This window comes from Amphimedon queenslandica, unplaced genomic scaffold (genome assembly GCF_000090795.2).
Source record: "Amphimedon queenslandica unplaced genomic scaffold, v1.1 AMPQUscaffold_13360, whole genome shotgun sequence".
Taxonomy (NCBI): Eukaryota; Metazoa; Porifera; class Demospongiae; order Haplosclerida; family Niphatidae; genus Amphimedon; species Amphimedon queenslandica.
In genome coordinates, this window is record NW_003546404.1 from 16,643 (window position 1) to 23,402 (window position 6,760).

The 6,760-nt window shown below is 32.6% G+C and overlaps 1 long non-coding RNA gene across 1 annotated transcript; it reads right to left on the reverse strand.

Moving 5' to 3' along the window:
* Nucleotides 1–6,476: 6,476 nt before the first annotated feature.
* On the reverse strand, nucleotides 6,477–6,760 carry LOC109582739 (uncharacterized). The gene is made up of 3 exons (XR_002185206.1): nucleotides 6,669–6,760; nucleotides 6,563–6,622; nucleotides 6,477–6,517 (listed from the first exon to the last, which is right to left on the reverse strand). It is a non-coding gene; the product is annotated as an uncharacterized LOC109582739 (long non-coding RNA).

Here is a 6,760-nt window from a genome sequence, read left to right on the forward strand (position 1 = left end):
CAACTGTGTGTGTGTAATAGATTAGATACACTTAATGTATTAACTAACCACTAATGGATCCTTCATCTGTTGATTGGGACATTGTTGTGGTAATGCATGAAGAAGAACCTAATGAACAATATGTTCACTGTGTCCTGATCATTATAACTTACTGTCAGTACAACTACTGATTGTTTCAGTCATTGTAATCGTGATGGTTGGTAATGCTGTCATAGCTGAGCTTTTATCTTGTGTTGTGATATACTCAGTAGTACTCATCATAATGTTAGTGATACTTGATGTAGTAGTGGTTATACTGACTATAGTAATAATATGTATCTAACCATCATATTAGGTACTGATGCTATATACCATTAACAGTGACTGATGGTCCATATCCAATAACATTAACAGGTATGATAGTAACAGTGTAGTATTCATTAATAGGAGATAGTCCAGTAATAGTAGTATTAGTATCTGTTACATTATAACTGTACACAGAACAACTATTAATACAAATTGTTGTAATGTATACATTAATAATGTAATACTCAATAGGAGGACGTAATGTTGTAGTATCCTGATGGAATCTATTGTTATCATAAATAACAATAATTTCAACTTACTTTATTGTTATTCCACCATATTGTAATACTATCAGTTGATATCTGATACCAACTAATATTAACAACTTGAGCTGGTACTATAAGAAATACAATGAGTGTGTGTGTGTGTATATAGTACTTACCATTCCATATATACTGTATTAATGATGAAGGAGGTCCTTCTCTTCCAATAGTATCAATAGGAATAATAATAAATGAATAATTATTACCAGTAATAAGAGTATCAATAGTATATGATGTAATATCATTCACAGACTCCTGTTTAAAGTCTGTCCCATTGCTGTATATTGTGATATTGTACTCATTTATACTGCAATTGTAATCCTGTGTGTATAATGACCAACTCATTGTTAGTGCACTATTGCTAATGGGATTAAATGTTATATTAACAATCGATACTGATACTGGTGGACCTATTCATATAAAGTATTAGCTATAATAAAATTATAAAATTTTCTATTACCTGTCATTTTGATGGTGAATGTAACAAAAGCTTCATTTAAAAGAGTAGCTGAACAGCCAATCGTGGTTTCATTTAATGATGCATCTAGTGATTGTATAGTACCAGTACTAGTCAATGTATTATTCACAATATCAGTAACACTGAGTGCAAGAAGACCACCACTACCAGTTGTAGTTGATCTTATAGCATTAGTTACTCTTCCTATAGCACTAGAACTACTATGTCTCCAAAAGGTACTAGCCACAGTTCCATTAGTTACACAAGTAACTACTAGTTCATCATTAGGGCATACTGGAGTATAAGGTGGAGAGCTTTGAGTCAATACTGCTTCTCCTAATTGCATACTAATATAATGTCAGTGAATTATGAACTTACCAGATACAAGACTCAAACATCCAGTCAATACAAGACACCAGTAGATACCAGTAGTAGCCATTAGTATCAGTAGGAAAAATAAGAACTGAAATACTGTTGTGATACATAAACAGTAAGCAGTTACTTGTCTGACTATTGCTGTTGTTCTTCTCTGTGCCAACAACAGTTACACCTACTTGTGATTGTACTCATGCTATCATAACAATTAAGCATATGCTGTGCATGCATGAGTAGTTGAGTACATGTGAATATTAAACCTTAGGCAATTTAATATTTGCTCAGTTGCAAGCTGTACATTACATTGATGCATAGAGATTGTTGAGTTTTAATTTATTTTATATATTAGTTTGTCCATATGCAGTGTTAAGTTTAGTATCAATAATTTGTTCTTGTTGTTCAGTATTGATTGTTGGTAAATCATATGTTGGACCAATAACTGCTGCTTCTCCTCCTCCTCCTACTGGAGCTTTATTTTGTATTGTAGTCCCTCTCTTTTTCATTATTAAACATACAATGATACTAGTAATTATTGCAGTAATGAGTCCAGTTAATAGACCAGTGATAGGTACAGCAATAGCAACTGTGTGTGTGTGTAATAGATTAGATACACTTAATGTATTAACTAACCACTAATGGATCCTACATCTGTTGATTGTGACATTGTTGTGGTAATGCATAAGGAATAACCTAATGAACAATATACTCACTGTATGTATTGATTATTATAACTTACTCTCAATGTAACTTCTTATTATTGTTTCAGTTGTTGTAATTAGCTGTGTTTCTGTGATTGTTGGTAATGCTGTCATAGCTGGGCTTTTATCTTGTGTTGTGATATACTCAGTAGTACTCATCATAATGTTAGTGATACTTGATGTAGTAGTGGTTATACTGACTATAGTAATAATATGTATTTATACATTATATTAGGTACTGATGCTATATACCATTAACAGTGACTGATGGTCCATATCCAACAACATTAACAGGTATGATAGTAACAGTGTAGTATTCATTAATAGGAGATAGTCCAGTAATAGTAGTATTAGTATCTGTTACATTATAACTGTACACAGAACAACTATTAATACAAATTGTTGTAATGTATACATTAATAATGTAATACTCAATAGGAGGACGTAATGTTGTAGTATCCTAATAAAATTTATTATTATCATAAATAACAATAATTTCAACTTACTTTATTGTTATTCCACCATATTGTAATACTATCAGTTGATATCTGATACCAACTAATATTAACAACTTGAGCTGGTACTATAAGAAATACAATGAGTGTGTGTGTGTATAGTACTTACCATTCCATATATACTGTATTAATGATGAAGGAGGTCCTTCTCTTCCAATAGTATCAATAGGAATAATAATAAATGAATAATTATTACCCATAATAAGAGTATCAATAGTATATGATGTAATATCATTTACAGACTCCTGTTTAAAGTCTGTCCCATTGCTGTATATTGTGATATTGTACTCATTTATACTGCAATTGTAATCCTGTGTGTATAATGACCAACTCATTGTTAGTGCACTATTGTTAATGGGATTAAAAGTTATATTAACAATTGATACCGATACTGGTGGACCTATTCATATAAAGTATTAGCTATAATAAAATTATAAAATTATCTATTACCTGTCATTTTGATGGTGAATGTAACAAAAGCTTCATTTAAAAGAGTAGCTGAACAGCCAATCGTGGTTTCATTTAATGATGCATCTAGTGATTGTATAGTACCAGTACTAGTCAATGTATTATTCACAATATCAGTAACACTGAGTGCAAGAAGACCACCACTACCAGTTGTAGTTGATCTTATAGCATTAGTTACTCTTCCTGAAGTACTAGAACTACTATGTCTCCAAAAGGTACTAGCCACAGTTCCATTAGTTACACAAGTAACTACTAGTTCATCATTAGGGCATACTGGAGTATAAGGTGGAGAGCTTTGAGTCAATACTGCTTCTCCTAATTGCATACTAATATAATGTCAGTGAATTATGAACTTACCAGATACAAGACTCAAACATCCAATCAATACAAGATACCAGTAGATACTAGTAGTAGCCATTAGTATCAGTAGGAAAAATAAGAACTGAAATACTGTTGTGATACATAAACAGTAAGCAGTTACTTGTCTGACTATTGCTGTTGTTCTTCTCTGTGCCAACAACAGTTACACCTACTTGTGATTGTACTCATGCTATCATAACAATTAAGCATATCCTGTGCATGCATGAGTAGTTGAGTACATGTGAATATTAAACCTTAGGCAATTTAATATTTGCTCAGTTGCAAGCTGTACATTACATTGATGCATAGAGATTGTTGAGTTTTAATTTATTTTATATATTAGTTTGTCCATATGCAGTGTTAAGTTTAGTATCAATAATTTGTTCTTGTTGTTCAGTATTGATTGTTGGTAAATCATATATTGGACCAATAACTGCTGCTTCTCCTCCTCCTCCTACTGGAGCTTTATTTTGTATTGTAGTCCCTCTCTTTTTCATTATTAAACATACAATGATACTAGTAATTATTGCAGTAATGAGTCCAGTTAATAGACCAGTGATAGGTACAGCAATAGCAACTGTGTGTGTGTGTAATAGATTAGATACACTTAATGTATTAACTAACCACTAATGGATCCCAAATCTGTTGATTGTGACATTGTTGTCGTAATGCATAAGGAACAACCTAATGAACAGTATGTTCACTGTATATATGCATTTGTAGTATGGTGCGTGGGCGGATCAAAGGCGCTGCCAGTGCTACAACTTCCAATAACTGCACGGTAGGAAAATGTAGCACTGTGTGGAATATATAGTACTTAGTCTCGTCACTATATAGTACTGCACAGTACACAATATGTATGGGCTTTCCTGTTAACCACAAGCTTTGATAGAGGCAAATAACAGCCTCAGCTACATACACTAGACATGTAACAATAATAATAGTGATAAATGAGATCTGATCGTCTTGCACTGGCGACCTGCTGCGACTTTTGAAATTTCATTTGATCCACCCACGCACCACTACAAACCAATCAAAGCACTGTTGATTCGTAGATTACAGAAATTATTGCACTCGGGACGGTCTCGACGAAAATGTAGCACTCGGCTTCGCCTCGTGCTACATTTCCTCTCGACCGCCCCGAGTGCAATAATTTCTGTAACCTACTCTCAACAGTGCTTTAACTAATACGTATTATATATTATAACTTACTCTCGATATAACTGCTTATAATTGTTTCAGTTGTTGTAATTAATTGTGTTTCTGTGATTGTTGGTAATGCTGTCATAGCTGAGCTTATATCTTGTGTTGTGATATACTCAGTAGTACTCATCATAATGTTAGTGATACTTGATGTAGTAGTGGTTATACTGACTATAGTAATAATATGTATCTATACATTATATTAGGTACTGATGCTATATACCATTAACAGTGACTGATGGTCCATATCCAATAACATTAACAGGTATGATAGTAACAGTGTAGTATTCATTAATAGGAGATAGTCCAGTAATAGTAGTATTAGTATCTGTTACATTATAACTGTACACAGAACAACTATTAATACAAATTGTTGTAATGTATACATTAATAATGTAATACTCAATAGGAGGACGTAATGTTGTAGTATCCTAATAAAATTTATTATTATCATAAATAATGTTTTAATTTACTTCATTATTATTCCACCATATTGTAATACTATCAGTTGATATCTGATACCAACTAATATTAACAACTTGAGCTGGTACTATAAGAAATACAATGAGTGTGTGTGTGTATATAATACTTACCATTCCATATATACTGTATTAATGATGAAGGAGGTCCTTCTCTTCCAATAGTATCAATAGGAATAATAATAAATGAATAATTAGTACCAATAATAAGAGTACCAATAGTTATATTGGTGTTGTTAGTAGTCCTGGATTCATTATGTGTACTGTTACTATTGATAGTAACATTATAGTGGTCTATACATGATCCTGAAGCATTCCAATTAATCAAGAATAAGGTATTGTTAAGACTAATTTTTATATTAGTAACTGTTCCTGGTATATCTGAATAATGTAACATTAAAAATGATAATGAGTGTAATACAATACCTGTTACATTAATAGCTACTATACTGTAGCTAATTCCAGCATCATCTGAACACCTAACATTAGTTCCATTCAGTTGCACTGGTACCGATCCATTAGTAGCATAACTTACTGTTACACCATCAACTAGTTCAGCTGTTACATTGAAACTATCAACTATTATTGGATTGCCGTTACTGGCTATAGCACGTACAGTACCAAAATCTCCTATCCACACCAGTGGACCACTAGTACTAGCTGTACAAGTGAGCACTAATCTACCACCAGGACACACAGGAGTAGGGTATGGTGGAATAGTTTGTACCAATGATGCTATACAGTTTTAATAATAGTCCAGTACAATAATATTATTAACTCACCACATGTAACAAGACTCAAACATTCAGTCAATACAAGACACCAGTAGATACCAGTAGTAGCCATTAGTATCAATAAGAGAATTAAGAGCTGAAATGCTGTTATGATACATAAACAGTAATCAGTTGTTCTTCTCTGTGCCAACAAGGGTTACACCTACTTGTGGTGTACTCGTGCTATCATAACAATTAAGCATATGCTGTGCATGCATGATTACATGTACCTTCAGTCTTAGTCAACGAAATACTAGAATACACATGTAATTTGCTTGCAGATAGGTTACATTATGTAACAGGTTTATAGAGATTATTGACTTTTTATTTTTTATTTTATATATTAGCTTGTCCATATGCAGTGTTAAGTTTAGTATCAATAATTTGTTCTTGTTGTTCAGTATTGATTGTTGGTAAATCATATATTGGACCAATAACTGCTGCTTCTCCTCCTCCTCCTACTGGAGTTTTATTTTGTATTGTAGTCCCTCTCTTTTTCATTATTAAACATACAATGATACTAGTAATTATTGCAGTAATGAGTCCAGTTAATAGACCAGTGATAGGAACAGCAATAGCAACTGTGTGTGTGTAATAGATAAGATACACTTAATGTATTAACTAACCACTAATGGATCCTACATCTGTTGATTGTAACATTGTTGTGGTAATACATGAGGAATAACCTAATGAACAATATGTTCACTGTATGTCCTGATTATTATAACTTACCGTCAGCACAACTACTGATTGTTTCAGTTGTTGTAATTAGTTGTGTTTCTGTGATTGTTGGTAATGCTGTCATAGCTGGACTTTCATCTTGT